The sequence below is a fragment of the Puma concolor genome, chromosome D4 (assembly GCF_028749965.1).
Source record: "Puma concolor isolate L17-30 chromosome D4, mPumCon1.1.hap2, whole genome shotgun sequence".
Taxonomy (NCBI): domain Eukaryota; kingdom Metazoa; phylum Chordata; class Mammalia; order Carnivora; family Felidae; genus Puma; species Puma concolor.
In genome coordinates, this window is record NC_141679.1 from 52,156,890 (window position 1) to 52,180,254 (window position 23,365).

General features: G+C 34.1%; 1 protein-coding gene across 4 annotated transcripts in view; it reads right to left on the bottom strand.

Annotated features, from left to right (window-relative positions):
* LINGO2 (leucine rich repeat and Ig domain containing 2) overlaps positions 1–22,838 on the bottom strand; it is a 506,668-nt gene extending 483,830 nt beyond the window's left edge. For 3 of the 4 annotated variants that reach the window (XR_015243594.1, XM_086685450.1, XM_086685451.1), the window contains exon 1: positions 22,747–22,838. The gene's annotated coding sequence lies outside the window, so the exon portion shown is untranslated. The remainder of the gene's footprint in view (positions 1–22,746) is intronic. The other variant, XM_025912591.2, reaches the window with a different exon arrangement.
* Between the last annotated feature and the right edge of the window lie 527 nt (positions 22,839–23,365).

Below are 23,365 nucleotides of genomic sequence, written 5' to 3' on the forward strand. Positions count from 1 at the left end.
TGTTTTGCTTAATAGTAAAATTTTGAAACATCTCTAAAGTTGTGAAGTAAACAAAACATTCAGATACATTTTTAATTTAAAGACAAAAAAATTTCATATTTGCTCCTCTTTGTTTTTAGAGATATTTACTTTTAAAAAGTTTATTTTTTTATTTTTATTTTTTTAAATATCGAACATATTGTCAAATTGGTTTCCATACGACACCCAGTGTTCCTCCCAACAGGTGCCCTCCTCAATGCCCATCACCCAATTTCCCCTCCCTCCCACCCTCCATCAACCCTCAGTTTGTTCTCAGTTTTTTAAGAGTCTCTTTTAAAATCACTACACAGATTATAGGGATTCTGAAAAAAAATTTAAAGAGGAGTAAAATGATCCAATTCACATTTCTAGAAAATCATACCAGAATTCTTGCTAACACTAAAATACATTCAACCAAATGTGTGCTGAGCCCTTTATTTCATTGATGTTCTTGTTGCTCAAGATATTTTTAAAAGTCTTCTTTGGCAACCAACTTCAAAGCCCATGGCACATTATTTAAACAGCTTTCTAATTCTGTACTAAGCACCAGTGACATTACAGTTGTTTTTCAGATTAGTGCCATTTAAAAAAAAAAATCCCTCAGGTGGCTCTTCTGAACCATGTAGATACTGAATATTGACCCATACCTTTGATTTTTACTATAGCTGTCATGCAGTCTGTCTGCATTCATGGTTGGATTGGTGAAATTAGAGGACTATAAAGATTAAGATGGACCAAGGACTTCGAAATAGATTCTTACAAAACATGCCAAAAATGGTCTTGAAAAATAAATGGCACCAGAAGTAGAGAAAAACCTCTTAAAGAGGTTACTTAGAAGAGCACACACACACACACACACACACGGAAGGATGCACAGTAGGACTTTAGTCTTACTATCTCATGTTATTAACTTTCAGTTTCTTAGATTCACAAATAATAAATCCCAGTATATTAAAAACACAAGCCAATTTTACTGTCCTTAGTTTCCCTTTTGTGATAGTTTGTTAACATTGTTTTTCAACACTTGTACTTAATTTTAAGGGGTGTATGTGATTCACCTCCCTCCCCTCCAACACATACCACATTCAGTGAACTCAGACAGAATTTTGACAAGGGTTGATATAATCCCTAGAGAATAATGTATTTAAATGATCAATGAGCAGGCAAAAAATGGACAACAGAAGGTGGAGTAGAGATAAGGAAGTCTGTAATAAAAGAAGGTGCTCGAAGGTTACATTTTGAGCAGATTTTTGGTATTTTGGATATGCACATACTTTGTATAGATTTTTGATTATGAAACTTCAAGATAAAGACACTTGAACTGAATAAAATAAAATGAAAGTGTGGGAAGCAATACTACAAAAGGAATCAATTCAAAGCAGTGAATTATCACAGATAATTCCTTTAAATAGGTTTTTTCACTTGACAGAAATCATAGAAAATGGATTTCCCCCCCAAAATAAAGGATCGCAAACATTTCTGAAACTTATTTTTTCCTTTGGGACAATTTTAATACGGATGAAAGAGCTTCAGATGAATGAGTTAGAGTAAAAAACACTACTTAACCATCTGCTAAAACACAATGCGAAACATTTTCAACACCTCTCAGCCTCCTTAGCTGAATTTCAGAATGCAACCATTAGTAATAAGAATAAGCACTAAGAATTACCAAAATCATTTTGTTTTTATCTTTGATGTTTCTAGTTTATTTTCAACCCCCTTCACTGACTTTCTCTATTGCCTTTCCATTTCCTGAAGTTTAAAATTAAATTTCCCTTCTGCCTGTATATAGGAAATCATCATGCTTGCTACACAGAGAGAATATGAGTTAGAGGAGAGTCATGGCAAGAGGTATTGGTGACAGGACAAAAAACATTAACATTTGAAGTGATCCTCAGTTCACACTTCTTTTTCCAGAATGCAAAGATTGCATGTCTGCTCTTATATATTGGGCTATTAAAGTAGCTCTATCTTTGTTCTAACTGATAAACACTATTTGTACAAGTGGATACATTTTGAAGAAAAAAAATTTAAATATATTTCATAAGAAAATTTTAATTTACAAAGTATTCTGAATATTAGTATGATTTTCTACCTAAATGTTTACATGATGCTGATGATGCCAAATCCACCCTACCTCTAATGTACTTATAAGAAAGTTATACTCATATAAAAAGCAACAAAACAGGTTCGTTCTTAAATGACAAACAAGAAAAGCACACAATCAAAATCCATGCCTGAGTGCAGGACACAGTTAAAATTGGGAGCCTAAGAGGAAAATAGATGGGTGGATAGAAAAGTGGATTAAAAAATACTAATAGTACAATGAAACGGTTTTAAGGAGGGACTACACCAACACAACTGTATTTATTATTTAAATATTTACTCTCATAGCAGTCTGGGAGAATAGGCCAGGTTACTCTCCTGATTAGAAGTAGTCAATGGCATTCTACTCTCCATAAGGACTGGCACAAACAACGTACATAAATAAGACAGCCTTTACTTAGCTCTGAAATCACATCTCCCACCTGCCCCCAACCATACACAGCACATACCTGCAATACTAAACACTTTGTAGTTCCCTGACTACACCATGGAATTTTTTAACCATGTGCTGTTCTTTCTGCTCATGCTGACCTTGTATCTGGAAAGCCCTTGTGTACCAGATTGATCCATTCATCTTTAAAGACTTAGCTCAGCATTTTCGTACTTCTACATTTCATATTCCCCATATATTTTCTTTCCTTTCATTTTTATCCTCAGACTTTTTGTTTCTCAAATGATAACTTGCATTCGTTAGTGCATTTAATTCAGGTTGTAAGGCTAGTAGTTGTTTAGTGTTCACTTTAAGTGCAGTGGTTACATGTTTTATAAGTATTGTGCTATCAATCACCACATCAAGTTTTGTAAGGTAAGTACTATTGTTGTTACCATTTTACAGACAAGCAAACTAAAATAAGCGTTGAAGTCACATGCTAGTTGGTGCTAAGACCAAGATGCAACTTAAATATGATTACAGAGGTTGGCCTGACTCCTCAGCCTATCCATTTGTTTCTATTCTACCTCTAAACCAAGAGTTACTTTGATAATGGGCTGCCTCACTTACAGCTGCCTCAAGGGCTTTTCTGAGAGTGTCTATCCTCTCCATGGTTTCTACCTCAGAGGTATTTCTAAGGAGGAAAGGAAAAAAAAAAAAAGTTAACGAGAACACTGAAAGTACAATTTGGGCTTTCTGAAGTCTCTTTTCATATAAGAGGTCTGCTGAAATCTTCAGAGTACAGACAAGTGACTATTTTAGCTCTGTGAAGAACTACTTAGTGTTCTACACATTGAAACCTGGGCCATCTTTCTCTCTTCATTTCAAACTATCACCTGGGAAACCCATGAAGACTCTTTTCCTTGATATGCATGGCACAAACTGGATATAGATATAGATGTAGATGTAGATGTAGATGTAGATGTAGATGTAGATGTAGATATAGATATAGATATATATACATACATATTGAATATTTGTTAATCTGAAGCTTCTAAGTCAAGGAATGCCTATAAACATAAAAGACATGATTTGAAACAAGGATTCTTTTGGGGAAACTACATCCATTATGAAGGATCATTGGTTTTACCACACACCCATGCTTTGAGTCATCCTGTATTCATTCTTCATGTGCATGTATTCAAAATAATGTTTGACTTTTTCTTCTCCAAATGTTGTATTTTCCTCACCGTTTCCTTAGTTTTGGAGCCTCCAGAACTATGAAAGCATTAACCATTTTCTATAATTTTTGAGGAAAGAATACTTTCCTAAAATTACTGAAGTGATATTAAGTAACCACTTAAATCATAAGTGAACATGATCTTTCATAGAGCTAATTCCAGAAGGAAACAGTCAAGTAGTACATCATGGAAATGTATAAAGCTATGGAGATAAAAGAAAACTTAATCTGTCACAATGTTAAAAAAAAAGTGTCCATGGTCTCTGTGCATGACCTTCCTCTTCCATAAGAAAAGAACCTTCTCTCTTTCCCAGGACCAGTTATACATCTCATTGTATAGTAAATTTTTTAAAGGCTGTTCAAAGAGGACTGAAATGCTGGCAAAGTGCACAGTGAAGTCTTAAGATATATTAATGAGACTGAATCATATGTCATAATGTTGTCATCTCAGTATTGTCATCTAGTCACAAAGAAAGCTTTAATGTAAATACTATTTACAGAAATCTAAAACTACCTTTGCCATTATGGAAAAGAAAGAGGAACATTATATATAATTTCACATTAATGGTTTACTTTTCTTCTGTAGCACCATTACTTCTTTGCCCCAAGTTGCTTAAAGGTATACATTTTGATTTTTTTTTTAATGCTTATTTATTTATTTTGAGAGAGAAAGAGAGAAGGAGGGAGACAGAATGCAAGCAGGAGAGGGGCAGAAAGAGAGGGAGAAAGTGAATCCCAAGCAGGCTCTACACTGTCAGCTCAGAGCCTAATATGGGGCTTGATCTCACAAATCGTAAGATCATGACCTCAGCCCAAATCAAGAGTTGGACATTTAAGTGACTGAGCCACACAGGCACCCCTACATTTTGATTAGTAACACAACTCAGCCAAAGTATTCTCACTGAAAAGAATTAGCAATCAATCCAGGCAGGGTACCACAAAGCAAATTTTAATGAGAAGATTTTACAAGGCAAATTACAAAGAGGACTATAATTATCAATTTCTCTCAGTGCTGCTCAGGTTTATAGTACTAAGGAGAAAACAACTGGGAAAATTGAATTGATGTGAATTTATGAACTGGTAGAATTACTTTTAAGGGATGAACAACAAATTGTTCTTTTAGCTTTAGTTCACATAATGTACCAGATGTCACATATCTCAGGAGCAAACAAACAATTTGTCACAAATACTTCTATGAAGTTTTTTTTTTTTTCTCTAGAATGAAGAATGATACTTTGCAACCACAACATAAATTTCTTGAAGGCTCAATAAATGCTCTACTACATTTTTATACTTCCCCATGCCTAATACAGTGTGAGACATGTGTTCAGAACTCAAAAACCACCTGCAGATTAACTAAATTTCCTATTGTTTTCATTCAACCTTGTTTTTATCCCATGACAAATGATTAGCCTATTCATCATCAAGAATGCCTTCATTTCAGTTATATTAACTGAATCACTGTTAATAGATGTCTTTTTTCATATCTAGAAATACTGCCAAGAATTCAAGAGGCTTTGGAGCTAAAACTATGTCTTACACTGATCCTCTTAGGACCTAAAGTTCCCTCTCCAAAATAATTTTCCATTAAGTATTTCCTTATTATTTGCTCCCTGGGCTCTGTGCTCCTGGTTCCTATTTAATGACTACTGTCAGGCTTACTTTAGTTTTCAGAGACACATCCTCACCTTCTGCCCCATCCTACTCCCAAAACTTCCTAGATCAACTGCCCACTCTTGAAGGTCTGACTTGGCTCACATTCTAACTACACCATCCAAATTGAACACTGCCCAAAAATTAGATAAGGTGAAAATTAAGAAAAGAAAAAGTCAAAAGAAACTATGAAAAAATCTAAAGTGCTACATGCTTATTTTTAGGGGATTCTGGAATCAGGAGCAAGCTGTTAAAAAGATATAGAGTCCAAATGTGAAATATGATTCTACATTACAGAATTCCAATGCAAAAAAAGGGATTTATTTTATAATCATCCATAAAATAAAATCCTGGCACCAGTAAATGTATGTTCTATTCCAACACTCCCAACAGTAAATTGCAAAAATATTTTGCATTGATTTTCATAAAAGTAAATTATGCTCACATCATGAGAATAATGACATAACTAAACTCTAAAGAAATAAAACATATTCTTCCATGATGTTCTGGTTCTTTCATTGGATCCTCTGGAAATTTGCATTTAAAAGAATTGAATGGCATTCATGATAAAAACTCCCAGCAAATTAGGTTTAGAGTGAACATACCTCAACATAATAAAAGTCTTATGTGCAAAATCCACAGCTAACATACTCAATGAGGAAAAACTGAAAGCTTCCTCCCACTTAGGTTAGAAACAAGACAAGGACGTCCACTCTCACCACTTGTATTCAACATAGTACTGGAAGCCCTAGCGATAGCAATCAGCCAAATAAATAAATAAATAAATAAATAAATAAATAAATAAAAGGCATCCAAATTGGTGAGGAAGAAGTAAAACTTTCACTATATGTAGATGACATGACACATTATATAGAAAACCCAAAGGACTCCACCAAAGAAAAAACACTAGAACTGAAAAATAAATTGAGTAAAGTTGCAGGATACAAAATCAACCTACAGAAATCCATTTCATTTCTATACACTAATAATGAATCAGCAGAGAAATTAAGGAATCAGTCCCATTTACAATTGCACCAAAAACAATAAACACTTAGGAATAAACTTAACCAAACAGGTAAAAGATCTGTACTCTGAAAACTATAAAATATTGATGATAGAAATTGAAGATGGCAGAAAGAAATGGAAAGACAATCACAATCCATGCTTATGGATTGGAAGAACAAATATTGTTAAAATGTCTCTACTACCCAAAGCACTCTACACACATAATGCAATCCTTATCAAAATACTAACAGCATTTTTCATGGAAGAAAAACATACAATCCTAAAATTTATATGGAACCACAAAAGATGCCAAACAGCCAAAGCAATCTTGAAAAACAAAGCAAAGCTGGAGGTATCACAATTCCATACTTCAAGTTATATCACAAAGCTGTAGTAATCAAAACGGTATGGTACTGGCATAAAAATAGACGCATAGTTCAACAGAACAGAAAAGAAAATCCAGAAATAAATCCACAATTATATGACCAATTAATCTTTGACAAAGTAGGCAAGAATATTCAAAGGGAAAAAAGCAGTCTCTTCAATAAATGTTGCTGGGAAAAATAGCTACATGCAAAAGAATGAAACTTGACCACTTTCTTACACTATACACATTGTACCTCTGAAACTGGTATTACTGTACGTTAACTGGAATTTAAATAAAAACTTAAAAAAGTAATTAATAAAATGCCCATATCACCAAAACAACAATAACAAAAAATGAATTAAGGACCTAAATGTGACATGTGAAACCATAAATATCCTAGAAGAGAGCTCAGGCAGTAATTTCTTTGACATTGGCTGTAGCAACACCTTTCTACATGTATCTCTTGAGACAAGGGAAACAAAAGAAAAAATGAATTATCGGGACTGCATCAAAATAAAAAGCTCCTTTACAGCAAAGGAAACAATCAACATAACTAAAAGAGAATCTGCTGAATGGGAGAAGATATTTGATAAAGGGTTAGTATCCAAAATATATAAAGAATTTATACAACTCAACCCCCAAAAAACAAATAATCCAATTAAAAATGGGCAGAAGACATGAACAGACATTTCTCCAGAGAAGAAATACAGATGGCCAACAGACACATGAAAAGATGCTCAACCTCACACATCATCAGGGAAATGTGAATCAAAACTACAATGAGATATCACCCCATACCTGTCAGTATGGCTAAAATAAAAAATTCAAGAAATAATAAATGTTGGCGAGGGTGTGGAGGAAAAGGAACACTTGTGCACAGTGGGTGTGAATGAAAACTGGTGTAGCCACTGTCGAAGAAAATATGGATGCAACCAAAAATTGAAAATAGAACCACACTATGACCCAGTAATCTCTCTACAAATTAAAAGGGATACATGCACCTCTATGTTTATTGCAGCATTATTTACAACAGTCAAATTGTAGAAGCAGTCCAAGTGTCCATCAATAGCTAAATGGATAAAGAAGAAGAAATATCTATATATCTATATCTATATCTATATCTATATCTATATCTATATCTATATCTATATCTATGTCTATGTCTATATCATCTATATCTATATCTATGTTTATATCTATCTATATCTATCTATATACACACACAATGGAATTAATTATTCAGCCATAAAAAAGAAGGAAATCTAGCCATTTTCAACAACATGGTAGAGTTATAGAGAGTACAATGTTAAGGGCTAATTAGCCAGTCAGAAAAAACAAATACCATATAATTTCGGTCATATGTATAATTTAAGAAACAAAACAAAGGAGAAAGAGAGAGATAACCCCCCTCCCCCAGATTTTAAATAGAGAGAACTGGTAGTTAATAGGTGAAGGGGATTGAGAATGCATTTATTTTGATGAGCACTGAGAAATGTATGGAACAGTTAAATCACTATATTGTACACCTGAAACTAATAACACTGTATGTTAACTACACTGGAACTAAAATTAAAACAAAATTTAAAAATTAAAGAATAGGATTGAGCACACTCAATGCAAATACTATGTATTTCACATGTAATTGCTTTTCTTGAATCTTTACAATAAGCCCCTAAGTTAGGTATTTATATACCTAGTTTACAGTTAATGAATCTGAGCTCCAGATATGTAGTGACCTGTTGAAGGTCTATAGGGAAGATAGTAATCTCCACCTCATTTAGGTTACTGAGAAGAATAAATGGAACTATAAGTTGAATCAATATCAATGAGACACTGATTAAGCCTCTCCTAGGTGTCACATTTAATGTTTGTGAGTAAAGGGACATTTGGTATGAGTATTAGTGAGAGACCAGGGTCATATATAAACTTTTGCTCCTCCTGGTTAGGTTAATGTCTTGTTCACAGTTGTTTTCAGAGATTCAATGTTCCTGGTCCATAGAAGATTCTCTAAAAATACTGTATTTACCAAATTAATACATGATCATCTGGCATTCTTAAAAGAGTAGAAATATTTAGAGGACTTCAAGTTTCTACACTACTGTAATACCATGTTATGTGCTTTGCAGTTTGAAGTGAAGACAGTATGTTTGCCTATTTACCCTGAAAGAAAATATCTGCTGAAGTCACGTAAGAGAACTTATAAACATGAAATACATGCCCAAAAGAAACCAGCAGCTGACTCCCATCAATTTATTTTTAAAAGGGATATCATGTATTCATGTCTTTCTTAAACATAGTAAACATATGTTCATTTTTCAGCATCTAAGGGATTTACTTCAATATCCGTAGTAAATTTTCAAATCTGTACATTTGAGTGTTTTTTATTTTATCCATTGCTATTCTGTCAATTGTCCCTTCTTGACACTGCCAGTACATCTACCTTGAGGAGACTCTCCAATTCTCTGTAGTCTGGAAAACCAAGTCATTGGACTAGTTAAATTTATGTTTAATATAAGAGCAAATACATTATGTGCAAAACCTCACATGAGGTGTGATATCTGTCCTTAAATCTCAGAATCCTTTTACAATCTTAGAAATGTTCTTGGTGGTCAAGGTTGCAAAACCAATGATCTCTGGATGTATGAAATATTGGTGTGTTTGCAAACTTTCTGAGAACTACTAGAAAAATATAGCTCTATGCTCACCTAAATGCATTTTCCAATACTGAAAACAGCTTTGCAGTAAAGCAAGACTTATTAAAATCTGGATTAGAGGCTACTTCTTAAAACTGAAAGATGCAACTAGGATTATACATAAGAATGGAGTGCAGTAGGGAAAAAATGAGCAAACTGAAAATCTTCATGCGATGCAGGTAGAAAAATGTTCTTTCAATGAAAATACAACGTTAAATATGGTACATTTACAACAAGATATTTTCTTCTCCCTTGGGAATTAATTTATTTAATGTATGGGTATTTGACAAGGGGTTTCAAGATGGATGGTATTCTATGGTAAGATGTTTATTCCAGCCTGCAGGACAAGTGTGGGGAAGTTAAGAAAATATGTTATCTTTCTTAAATTCCACATATGAGTGAAATCACATGGTATTTGTCTTTCTCTGACCTACCTATTTCATTTAGCATAATACACTCTATCTCCAACTACATCATTGCAAATGGCAAGATAACATTCTTTTTTATGGTTGAGTAATATTCCACTGTGTGTGTATGTATGTATATATATATGTAATATATATTATGTATATATGTATATGCAATATACATTATTTATATATGTATATGTTATCTATCTATCTATCTATGAATTCATCAGTCCACAGACACTTGGCTATTGTAGATAATGCTGCTATAAATATTGCAAAGGGAAAAGAGAGAGGGAGGCAAACCACTAAGCAGACTCTTAACTATAAAGAGAACAACCTGAGGGTCATTGGAGGGTAGGTGGGTTGGGGGATGGCTGAAATAGATTATGGGGATTAAGGAGTGCACTTGTGATCAACACTGACTATTGTACAGAAGCGATTAATCACTATATTTTACACCTGAAACTAATAAGACATTATATGTTAACTAACTGGAATTTAAATAAAAACTTTGAAAAAAAGATAAGTTACCAAGAACTCCACCTCATATTACAAGTAGATTAAAAATGTCTAGAAACCCAGGTCTCTATCATAACTACAATTTAATTAAAAATTAATTTTAAAAGTTTGTGAATTAAAAAAATAATCTCCATAGGTTAAAAGTACCCAGATACCATTGCAACTATACTATGATCCTAAACACTTGGGCACAAATCCACTCCTGCTTCTCCTTCCTTGTCATCTTCTTTTCCTTTTTTTCTCCCAATACAAAGAGAAATCTAATCTGCCACAAATATTTGATTCACCATTATAACAACATACAATGATAGCAGATAGTACTGGAAATTGAAGTTTATTCTAAAGGAATACAAATCAAAATAATATTCAAGATGGGCATTTGGAGCATATTACACAATGTTGAGATAATAATAAGACAATTCTTGATTGACCTCAGTGGGAGCCTAAAGTGCTATACAAACAGGTCTTTTCACAACCTCCATGTTCTCCCCCTGCCATTCATCCCTCACTCTCAGTTATTTAGGGGGTTCCTATAAAATGGTGTGTTCTAGCCTTTTAGGGCATCTTACATTTTCACTTATTCTGTCAAAGATTTTAACACATTTTGTGTCAAATAAAGTATCCATGACTTAGACTAGACACATATTCATTTATTTTTATTACAAATGACTAAAAACTAAAAAAAAATAATAAAAAGGCATGTTGGATTATTTAGGATGCAAAGAGATTAATAAGTACCAAATATTTGGCACTGGTGTCCTGAAAGATAGGAGTCATTCCCACCAACTGATACATCAGCTTGTCTGACATCAGCACAGCTTGCAAATTAGGTCATTAATGATTTCATTTGGGGTGAGGAGGAGCAAGGACACAGGGACAATTTATAAGAGTCTAGTACAAAGATTACGAAAAATAACAAGATCCAAAGACAAGTGGCTGAAGTAGCAGTTCCTGATCATATTTGTTCCAGATTCTCAAGCAAGAAACAGTAAATGGTTTGAGATATGTGACATTAAAGTTATTGCAACAGCTCTACTTGTTTGTATTATTTATAACTATTCCATGAGTTAGATATCAACAGTCCACCTTACATATGAGGGAACTAAGGTCCAAAGAAGATAAGTAACTGGATATAAGGTTACAAAGCCAATACCAGTGGGGCCAAAATTTGAAATATGATCTGTCAGCTTCTAAATCCTGTATTGGTTCTCTTCCAAAGTTATCCTTAACTTAATACCAACGTTTATATTTATTTATCTTTGCTTAACCTCACTCCTAACTCATGCTATTTTTTTAATCCTAGAACCAGAGAAACTGAATGGTCTTTCCAGAGAACCTAACCCTATCTATGACTGCATAGGCAAAGAAAGAACAATTATATAACCTTTATTATTGTCAGAAATCATTCCAGAGTCCCCAAAATGGTATTCTTTTCTGCAGTATAATACAGAATTATTACAGACAACATGCTTTAAATCATGTTTTAATAATCAATAAAACAAAAAGTAGCACCCTTATTTTCATTTCATAATCAATAAACGGGGTCCCATGCTGCACCAACATTCATCATATTCTCACCAAAATATCTTATAGTGGAATTTCCAATGGCATTTCACTTTCAACAGAGATCAAACACACTTGGTGCATAAACAAATATAATAATAGGGGAAAAATGGATTTGAAGATTTGTTCCCCTTTTCCTCAGACATTATTAGAGGGATCTAAAAATTGACATAAATTGTATATAAATGATTTTTTTAGTCTGTGGTATTATTTATTGGAAATAGGAAAGTTTATCATAACTCTTGCTCAGACTCAGAATATCAGTGCTGGAAATATCTTTAAGCATCCTCAATTCTAATTACTTTCCTCCACCACTCTATAGACAAGAAATAGAGGCTCAATGAAGTAATGTAAATTCATACAGTAACTTGGCTTTTAAAGGATAGAAACAAGTAGAAATCAAGTTCAATGCATTTTCAAGGGACCACATACTGCACTAGCCATCTACTATACTAATACCAACCACATTTTCCATACTAAAATCTAGAAAATTACCTAGCCTAAAATTTCTAAGTCATCTCAGGGATACCTTAATGACAATACACCCCATTTGTTTTGAATGAAGTTTTACAAAATAGCATATGTCTGCAAATTGTGGGAACCATATGAAGGGCTGGATACTTTGGATAGAAAAGCCTAGGGCTAGGAATTGACATTGTAGGCTGAGGGACCATATGTTCTGAATTGCCAGGCACAGTCCCAGTTTATACTGTTATCCCCGTGCAATTATTAATAGTGTCCTTTTCACTATCAAGGATTTCTTAGTTTGGACAACAAAGTTTATGATCACACAAATTTTAGAGTAAATAAATATTGCCTCTAGTTTTTATCATGAGAGCCTATAATTCCTTGTATAGGTATGTAATATCTTCACTAAAGGAAAATACTATTATAAAGTAGAGCCTAACCATTAGTTTCAATTTAATATGAAGTAATTTATCAAATTCTTTTCATCTGATACCTAAAATATAATTGATTTGTTAAGGGAGTGAGATGTCAGTGGAAAAGACGTTAGATCACTAGGCAAAAAAAAAAAAAAAAATTGGAAAAAGGAATAAAAAGTGAAAAGGAGGAAAACATTTGCCTATCTTCCAATATGGCTGATCAAAAGTCTGGATTTTAGGTATATTAGTATTTTGCATTTCTAGTGAGTAAAGGACCAAGTTACATGAAGTAAAAAGATTTAGCCTTGAAGGTTAGAAGAGAATGGTCTGTCGAAAGGTCATCTGAGCTGCTATAAATGCAAAATCATGGACTTTTACTTGAATTTACAGACGTGTGTGTGTGTGTGTGCACGTACTTTGTAGTTGTGTGAAAAATGCTCACTTGATATGGCTTCCATGAAGAGGAGAAGCCAAGTTGACTTATCAGAAAGTTTTATAATTCAATGATCAAAAAAAGAAGTTAAGGGATTATATAGTGATTTAATTAAATTAATGTAAGTCTATATTAGCTGTTTTAATTGAGTATAGTTGACAGGGAAAAATGTCAATGGAGCTTATAAATTTAAAGTATCTTAATGACAGAGAACAAAATAGGGGTTGATGGAGGGAGGTGGAGGGGTGACTGGCTAAATGGGTGATGGGTGGTAAGGAGGGCACTTGTTATGATGAGCACTGTAAGTGATTTCCTACTCTTGAAACCAGGATTACACTTTATGTTAACTAACTTGAATTTAAATAAAAACTTGAAATAAAAAAGAGAAAAAAAAGTGTTTTCAAAAAAAAAGTATCTTGTATTCACTTCTTCCTGTCCTAATAAAGACTTATTTTTTTTTGTCATTTGAATTTACAAGAAACAAGCTTGTTATCATTTTAATGTACTTCATATTATGCCTGTATAAGAAAATAATCCATCAATGACACTTTATCAAGAATGTTTCTATGAATTTGCTTGATCAGTATCTTGCTAGGATTTTGTTTTGTAGAATCCATCAAGACAAAACATTTTTCTAACATCCAGGGTTGGAAAGAAACTGCCATTCTGTTCAGGGAAACTTTTCTCACTTCATAATCCTGCTAGTCTATGCCATGAACCCCGATTTCATAGCACAAAGTTCAGTTATTTTTTCTCCTTGTAATTAAATAAACAAAGGAATTCTATGTATCACAGAATCCAAGCTATATCACTGTATCACTATAGAGTGATTGGCATAAATTCTATTCCAATGTTATGATGTAACTACTTCTCTTTGTTTTCTTCTGCCAGGAAAATGATAATAATGTGCCTAGAAGGGTTTTTACACATTCATTTTTCTTGAAGAATAAATATGCATGAATAGAAATGAAATCTAAGTTTTATGTAATAGTTGTTTGAATGGATGAGAGTTCAGCACTCCCTCCGCACTTGTTTTTAAATTTTTTGTTTTTATTTATATATTTTTATTTTTTTATTTTTTTTATTATATGAAATTTATTGTCAAATTAGTTTCCATACAACACCCAGTGCTCATCCCAAAAGATGCCCTCTTCAATGCCCATCACCTACCCTCCCCTCCCTCCCACCCCCCCATCAACCCTCAGTTTGTTCTCAGTTTTTAAGAGTCTCTTATGCTTTGGCTCTCTCTCCCACTCTAAATTTTTTAATGTTTATTTATTTTTGGGAGAGAGACAGAGCACGAGCTGGGAGGAGCAGAAAGAGAAGCAGACACAGAATCCGAAGCAGGCTCAGGCTCTGAGCTGTCAGCACAGAACCTGATGTGAGGCTCAAATCCACAAACCAAAAGATCTGAGCTGAAGTTGGATGCTCAACCGACTGAGACACGCAGGTGCCCCTGAACTCTCCCCTTTTTAATAATTCCATCTAATTTTTTTTTCCAATGCTTCACATGACTATTATTTCCAGTGATTTTTGTTTCTTTAGCATAGGCTAAACATAGAGTTCACTTTATGTAAAACTGATTACAAGTGTTCCTGTTTTAAAGCCATGTTTTCGGGGAGAAATCTGTAAATGACATCAGGGCACAACTGGGGAAAATGGAGATGCCTAAATGAATGGATCATAATCTCCATAATTCCTCTCAATTATGTTTATTTCTTTGTTAATAAAGCTTTTCAGAAATTCTTATTTAAGGCCATTTGTCAGGTTTTTATTTTAGGGTAAGAAGATGGCTATGGAAAATGAATTAATAGCTTACTACCTTAGACTTTCAGCAGAGCATTGATTTCACTAATATGTTACTTGAAATTCAGGGTTTCTTTTCTTTTATTAAATCTAACAGAAGGCATAAATAAAATTACCCAGACACCTCTATATCATGCACACATCGCTTAGCCACAGGAATGGTGCTAGACATTGATTAAACATTACTAAAATTATTGCTTATAAATAATTAATTCAAAACTAACTCTGGTGGTAAGACTCAGAGACAAATGAAGAAGATTTGATCTACCAATAAAAAAAAATTCAACTTAGTTGACTCTTAATATCAGCTTTTTCTCCCTTTAATCATATGTTAGAGTACCAAACAATGTAGCTGGAACAAGTTTGACACAAAGACCATACTGACTCTCTGGTAAAAGTAAATATGCAAAACAATATAAATAACAATACTGTTATAATTTTGGCTTATAACTTCACACTTTGTTTTCTACAAGATTTAAAAGACAAATTCATAAGAAATAACTATACATCTGTGTTAATGGATACACACTATACATATAAGGGTGGTAAAACCATAAAGTAGTAGAATGTTTGCATGTGATTGAGGTTGGTATATGGAAAAGGTTTGGAGATAGATGATGGTGACAATTGCAAAACAATGTGAAGATGTCCACTAACACATATCTATACACTTAAAATGGTTAAAATAGTAAATTTTATATTATGTACATTGCATTACAATAGTGCATTTGGATCTAGCTAATTACTTTTTTCCCTAGTTTTATTGGGATATAACCAACATACAGCATTTTGTAAGTTTAAGATACACAGCATAGTGACTTCACTTACAAATATTGTGAAATGATTAATACAGTAAGTTCATATCCATCATCTCATATTGATACAAAAAAAAAAAAAAAAGAAAAAATGTGTTTTTTTTATCCTTGGATGAGAACTCTTAATGTCTACTTTCTTAACAACTTTCAAATAGAGCATACAGTAGTGTTAACTATAGTCATCATACTGTGCATTACATATCCAGTACTTACTTATCTTCTAATGAGAAGTCTGTACCTTTTGATCACATTCATCCAACTCCCCCACCCCCTACCCCTGCCTCGGGCAACCACAAATCTGATCAAGCTCATTTCTGATAATATGGTTTCATTAAAAATAAAACATCCCATTTCACAACCTAGTATCACATCTAAATTGTCTCAATAACACATCAGCCAAACACTCACACTGTTTGGAAACTAGAACTGCTGGAAGCAAATGAGCCATTGCACAGCCCACCAGAGGAAATGCCTGGAAAAGTGATGGAGCTGTCACGCTTGCTGCATAGGTGAAAAACCTAGGCCCTCTGTCAAAATCTGACACGAACGCTGCCCTCCTGGATTGTTTCCACGCCTATTGCCCATGTGTCATCCCTAGTTTCAAATGGCTGGGCAAATAATTAGTTTTCCCAACACGGAAATGGAGTGTGCAATCGCTCTCTTGCAACAAACTCCAATCATCACCATCCAACTGTGATTCTACTCTCATAAGATTGGTTTGTAACCAATGAAACAAGACAAAATTGATAGATTGCTTTGCATTAATTAGCTAAAGGGAAAGTAGAAGTTCAGCAAAATTGGTAAGTTGGATTTTAAGTTGAATGAGATTGCTAGGCTTCCATACATTTAATAACAGACATTATTAAATACTTTAAAACATTTCCTAGGTAAAGGGGAATTTTAGGTCCCTTCAGATCAAATTTTCATTTAGTGTTCTTAATACCTCCTCTAAATCTCCATTTGCCTTTTAGTTTGGAAGTACCCAGAGAATGTTGATGTGGAGTAGCAATACCACAATTAACAGCAATTATGGAAATGTTATTTAAAACCACAATGGGATAGCACAACACACCCAACATAATGGATAAAATAAAAATCCCTGATAATTACCAAGCATGGTAAGGATACAGACCAACCAGAATGCATATACCTTGCTGGTGGGCATATAAATTAGTATGCCAGTTTGGAAAATTAGTAGTTATTGACTAAAAATGAACACAAAAGTCCCATATAAGTAATTGTACATCCAATAGAAATGTGCACTTGCATGTCCCAAAAGGCATATAGAAGACTGGAAGCACTAAAGATTGGCCATGATGGAATAGCAGATAGCACTGAAAACTAAATTACTCCTGTACATAGAAATCTCACATAAATAATGTTGAGATCCAAGAAGTACACAAAGAACAAACTCTATCAGTCCTTTTTATAAAACTCAAAAAATGTAAAATAATGTACAATATTAGAATTCAGAAAAGTGGTTTCCTTATAGAGGATTGGGATTTATGATCAGAAAGAAAAGAGCACCTTCAATTTTGTTGGTTATATTTTATTTCCTAATTTGAGTGGTCATTACACATGTTTGTGGGCTATGCCATATTTATTGAGTTGTTTACCTATTATTTGTGCACTGCTCTTTTTAAATTTTTTTTTTAAATATTTATTCAGTTTTGAAAGACACAGAGCAAGCAGGGGTGGGGCAAAGGGAGAGGGAGACACAGAATCCGAAGCAGGCTCCAGGACCCGGACTGTCAGCACAGAGCCCGATGCAAGGCTCTAACTTGCGAACTGTGAGATCACGACCTGAGCCGATATCAGACACCCAACCGACTGAGCCACGCAGGTGCACCTTGTGCACTTTTCTTAAGTATATTTCAATAAAACCTTTGATTAACCAATGAGATATGACTTTTTTCTAGGTCAGAAAATAGAAGAGATTAAGATAGAAAAATTAAAATAACTTATTAATCATTATTTCACTGATGCATTGACTTCAAGTATTTTTCTTTTTTATTGTTTATTTTTTTGAGAGAGAAAGAGAGAGCAGGCACATGAGTGGGGCAGGGGGAGAGAGAGAGAGAGAGAAAGAGAAAGAGAGAGAGAGGGAGAGAATGCCAGGTAGGCTTCACCCTATCAGCACAGAGCCTGATAGGGCTCAAAGTCATGAACCGTGAGATCATGACCTGAGCTGAAATCAAGACTTATGACACTTAACCAACTGAGCCACCCAGGCAGCCCTCAAGTCTTTTCTTTTTTTTATAAATGTATGGTCATGCATGGAAAAGTATTCAACATTGATCGTTTCTCTAGGTTAACACAAATTATCAAAATTGTCTAAGGAAAACAAGAAAACCTGAATAGACCAAGCTTGTATAGTCCAGAAGCATGAAGCACTATATCAAGCAAAGAAACCCACAAGACTATCAGATTCACAATAATCTTTGTCTGTTTACCCCTAGATTTTCCTAACTTTTAAAGAATAGGAAGTTCTGGGGTGCCTGGGTGGCGCAGTCGGTTAAGCGTCCGACTTCAGCCAGGTCACGATCTCGCGGTCCGTGAGTTCGAGCCCCGCGTCAGGCTCTGGGCTGATGGCTCAGAGCCTGGAGCCTGTTTCCGATTCTGTGTCTCCCTCTCTCTCTGCCCCTCCCCCGTTCATGCTCTGTCTCTCTCTATCCCAAAAATAAATAAACGTTGAAAAAAAAAAAATTTAAAAAAAAAAAAAGAAAAAAAAATAAAGAATAGGAAGTTCTGATGCAATATGAAAAAAAAATCTTAGATCTTAGCAAATAAAATCTAGAGTTTTAAAACCCTGCCTATTTCTTTCTTGAACAAGCCTTTTTTTTTTCCTAGTGATTCTTTGATGACTGCTTTTTTTTATTCCTTTTCTCTTTTTCTCATAAATAATTGCCTGCATGTTTGATTTTTCTTTTCCATATTGGTAATTTTTTTTCATCATTTCCTCATTTGTCCTGGTCCTCTGCACTCTAGGAGTGCTTATTCAGTTTGCTTTCCACAAAGCTGATTACATTATTTGTTGCCTCCAAAGGCAGATTTACTTCGTCTGTTACATTTTCTGTTTTTTCTCAGTTCTTTGCATTTCAACTTTTTCAATTTCTATGGCTTCTATTTCTAAGTCAATCAATGCATTTGTAAGGATGACAAAATTTTTTCTAAAATATTTTTTTTTCTTTTTTCTGTATTAACTCATTGTTTTACATTTGTTTTACCTCTGAGGCTTTCCATTTCTTGTGTCACATAATCACTATCCAGCTTTGTTATGGTTGTTATTGCTTGTTTCCTGACTGGAACATGTGATAAAAATCTATTGAAGGGTAGTGTTTTTCAACAAATAAGACCTAAGACTGACCCTTAGCTCTTGGTCCTACTGATAACTTAGTTTTTAGAAGAAAGCATCTACTATACTTCACTGTTCAAATGTAGATTGTGAACAACCTCAGGCCCAAATTCTAAGCAGTAGCAGGCAGTTATATAAAGCACTCCTACTAAAATGTTGATAGACCATCTTCTCTCCCAATTCTTGGTCCTCTGATCCTGATCTAATAAGTATTACACAAACACATGCACACACACAGTACTACTGTCTCTAGTCCCATTATCACTGCATGTATAATGTCTATTGGGACTATCTAACTTTCTCCTTGGATGTAAGGAGTGAGAGGGAGTAAGAGAGATAATCCTCAAATGGATAAAAAGGCACTGACTGAAGAGGAGTGAACAGGTATGACTACCTAACTTTCTCAGTGATACCATTCTTGGATCTGTGAGTCAGGGTGCAGAAAGTGAAGGGCTGGGGTGCCCGGATGGCTCAGTCAGTTAAGCGTCTGACTGTTGATCTTAGCTCAGGTCATGATCTCATGGTTCATGAGTCTGAGCCCCATGTGGGCCTCTGGGCTGATAGTGTGGATCCTGCTTGGGATTCTCTCTTTCTCTCTCTCTCTGCCCCTCCCTTGTTCTCACTCTCTCTCTCCCAAAATAAATAAATAAAAGCTTTAAAAAAAAGTAAGTGAAGGCCATAGAGTCTGTCTATATTATTTAAGGCCATATTTTTATTTGCTCTGCTTTAGATTGTGAATTTCTATTTAGTGATGTGGAAGTCTCTCCAGAAGATAATAATGTATTGGCTGAAAGTCCTAGTTTTGAATGTTGTCATAAATTTCCACCATCTCTACACCCTTATAGCCATTTTAAGCTCCATCAAGCACTGTTAAGTTGGTGGAACTGTAAAAGAACAAATATTTCTGACATCTTAAACTATGATAAAAAAAATCCACCAGCATCATTTGGAGAAAAATTTAATCTTCCTCTAATATTTACTCACAACCAAAGTTATTCTTGAATATCTGTACAATCCTACTTTGACACAGATGGCGCATGTAATAAAATAGCACATGTAAATATTTGGATCCATTTCAGTAGAACTGAGAAAGCCACAAAACCATCTTACAAAGTAAATTTTCATTGCTGACGCAATATGCATCTTACTGTGTACCAAAAGTGCTGCAATTTTCTTTAGTAGTTTTTGAAATGAACAAGTAACATTTATTTTCAGGCCCTTTCAATGTTGTGGTGAGATGAGTTCATTTTCATTTTGTAGCTGGCCAAGAGCCACTTTTATCTCTTAGAGTTATACAAGGTCTCTACGCTGCTTGGCAACTGATAAGGCCCAGTATTCTAAATACAACCTAATTTCTCTTTTCCAACACTAGACAGAATGAAAAAAGAAGAGACAAAAAACATATTTTGAGAAATTCTTTTAACATCACTTATTAAAAATTTTAAGCCTTGATTTCTGATAGGTAAATTTAAAAGAAATCATTCCTATTAACTTCCAATTGTTTTTCCATTTTTTAATGTCAATTATTTCCTATAACTCTGTAAAGATACTTTGTCATTGTCAGTCTTCTTGCACTTGTTTCATTTGAACAATTAGGAATTTGATCTTCTTGTACCTTAGACCATAATACAGGTTTCTGGCTGTATGTTGAGGCTCTATGAAGTAACATGAAAAGGGCTGCATCTGAAAAACGAAGGTCTAGGATTGAACATTAGGTCTGCCTCATATTAGGACTATCAGTGGTGCTGTAAGGCTTGCTGTCTGGTCTACAGGCTAGTGTTAGTCTGCGAATGCTAACCAATCTGCACCACAAGGAGTATGGAAAATAGAGTATGGAGAGAAAGCATTAAAAATTTTTATACCTATTTTATAATTTTATGTCTACAGAATAATGACAATTAATAAAAATGTGGGCTTGGGTATTTTGTGTCTGCCTTTTGATCATTTTATTTCTCTAGTAATTAATGTTTGCAAAAACATTCAGTCTGCAACAGATTCAATGTTTATAGCAGCATTATCTACAATAGCCAAATTAAGGAAACAGACCAAGTGTCCATCAAATGAGGAATTGATAAAGATGTTGTAGATATGCATAGATAGATATAGATACAGATACAGATATAGACATTTAGATACATACATTTAGACAGATATATAGATAGATATACAGAATATTACTCAACCATAAAGAAGAATGAAATCTTGCCATTTGGAATGATGTGGATAGAGCTGAGAGTCTTATGCTAAGGAAAATAAGTAAGTCAGGGAAGAACAAATACCATATAATTTCACTCATATGTAAAATTTAAGACACAAAACAAACAAACAAAGGGAAAAAAGAGAGATAGGCCAACTAAGAAACATACTCTTAAATATAGACAACAAACTGATGGTTATTAGAGGGTGGAGGCATGGATGAGATAGGTGATGAGGATTAAGGAGTGTACTTATGATGAACACTGGGTATTGTATGGAATCACAGTATTGTACACCCGAAACTAAAATTACACTGTATGTTGGCTCACTGGAATTTAAATAACAACTAAAACAACAACAACAACAACAAAACTGACCCTTAACCATAGAGTTTGAGAAACACTGAGCTTGTAAGACATCCAGTGAGCCAGTTAATCTCGTGGGAGGGACCTCAATTTTTCCATCTTTAAAATATATATAGTGACCCCTACTTTGTCTTCCATACAAGGTGTGCCAGTAATAAACAATTTTACTTACTCATAAATTATTTGTAAGCTATAATGTCTCTTATAAATATACAGCTATTATATTGCAAGCACTAAGCATTTGGGAGTAGCATGGCAACTCAGCTAAAAGAAGCTTGGCATTTGTTAGATAGCCAATAAATGTTTGCTGACTTTATGAATGAATACAAGTACAGAAACTCTGGCATTAGACAGGACTGCACGCAAACAACTATCAGAGTAGTATGTGATTTAAAGACAAGTCACATAATTTTTAATAGTACAATTTCTTCATCTGTAAAATCAGAGTAATAATAGCTTCTACCCTTAAGCATTGTTGTGAGTATTCAATGAAACAATGCAGTAAAGTGGTTAGCATTTAGTACTTGGCACATGGAAAATATTCAATAAATATTAATCTTATATCTTTAAGCTCTTTTTCTATGCTAAGGAAACAAATCAATTGTTTACATGCAATTTCTTATGTAGTTCTTAGGAAAACATAAGATAACTGCCATAATCTCCATTTTCAAACAAGGAAAATAAGACTCAAAGAAGTAAGCAACTGCCACAAAGTCATGAAACTACTATAATACCATGTCTGTCTGTAACAAAATGCGTGCCTATTCCTGCAGAATACCATCTCCCTAAGGTCTTTGAAGTAAATAAAGAGAATGAATGTCACAGTCTCCTTTTAGATGCATTCTTATTTTTGCTTGTGAACTATGTGGGATTTTTACATGAAAAACAATATTGGCAGATGTAATGACACAAAGTAAAAGATACCCAGGCATCACTTTTGCCACTTACCAGGCTGATTTGTTGGGCTCCTCATGCTGACAGTGGCCGCTCTCCATGTTCTTCTCTGACCTGCTTCGCATGACTCTATTTCTAGGTTATCAAAAAATAAGTAAATAAAACATGTTAAAAAATGATACTTGATTCTAGAAGGATCTTCATATATTAATGACCACAACAATAACAATTCAAATTTGCATAGCACCTGTTTTATAAAGCTTTTAAAGAACCACAATAGGGATTAATCCACTTCACATATTTGGGGTCTTGCATCTTGAAAGGAAGTACATTGTCATCTTTATCTTGGAATTCTCAGAACGTGAGGAAGTATCTACCACCCAGGTATTCATTAAATTACTTCCTTTTTTATTAAATAGATAAATGGATGAAACTCATGTTCAAATACACTGATATAGCTGAAGACTTCAGTCTTTCACTCCAGAAGGCAAAATGTTATTGTGTTATAATTTTTTACAATGTAGACCTGAAGGAGCAAGTATTTTTACCTTGTCAATCAACCTGCCATTGGAAAGGTTAATTTGACAATGAAGTCAACATGCAAATCTCAGATTATTCCTCATGGTTTCAGTAGTTATCATCGGAGGAATCTCATAATCTGTTATCAAAAACA